This window comes from Lupinus angustifolius, chromosome LG05 (genome assembly GCF_001865875.1).
Source record: "Lupinus angustifolius cultivar Tanjil chromosome LG05, LupAngTanjil_v1.0, whole genome shotgun sequence".
Lineage (NCBI taxonomy): Eukaryota > Viridiplantae > Streptophyta > Magnoliopsida > Fabales > Fabaceae > Lupinus > Lupinus angustifolius.
In genome coordinates, this window is record NC_032013.1 from 32,792 (window position 1) to 33,559 (window position 768).

Here is a 768-nt window from a genome sequence, read left to right on the forward strand (position 1 = left end):
TTGCATCTCATTTGCCTTCTCCTTTTCTCCTCTTGAATTCTATGAAAAACTACTCTAAAATTAGCCTAAAAACTATGTAAAATGAAAGGAAAAGAAGAGGAATCAACTAGGAAGAATTTAGAATGAATTTACAATGTTTTTTCAAATGAGAATTTCGTGCCTTTTTATATGCCAAGGTGCTGGATGCTCAGCTGCCATGTTTGGCAGATAAGTTGCTCACCTTTGGCCCCTATGAAGAGCAACTTTGGCCCCTACTTGACCCCTATGGTGGGCTAGGTTACATGCATGTATGTCATCCATGAGGTCATGTTCTTGGCCTTTAAGCAAAGAAAAAGTAAGATGTTCCATGATTTGACCAAAAAAATCACTTTTCTAGTGCGCCAGCTGCTTAGCCCACCTGTTTCCCCGCTAAGCTGCATGTTTTAGCAGCTTGGCTGACCTGGTTCCTCGCTCAACTACATGTTTCAGCCGCTCAGCTGACTGGTTCCACGCTCAGCTGCCTGTTTCAGCAACTTAGCTGACCAGGCCTGGTGCTTGGTGCTGCCTGACCTGGCCTGGTGCTTGGTGCTTGCCTGACCTAGCCTAGTGCTTGGTGCTTGCCTGACCTGGCCTGGTGCTTGATGTCTGGCTGACCTGGCCTGGTGCTTGGTGCTTGGCTTGGCTGGACAGCTTTGTGCTTGATTTCTTCATGGTGAAGAAACCTTTTTTCCTTTGGTTTGTTACTTGATTTTTGTTGGTTGCTTGGCACTTTTGGGCTGTTTTCTTTAA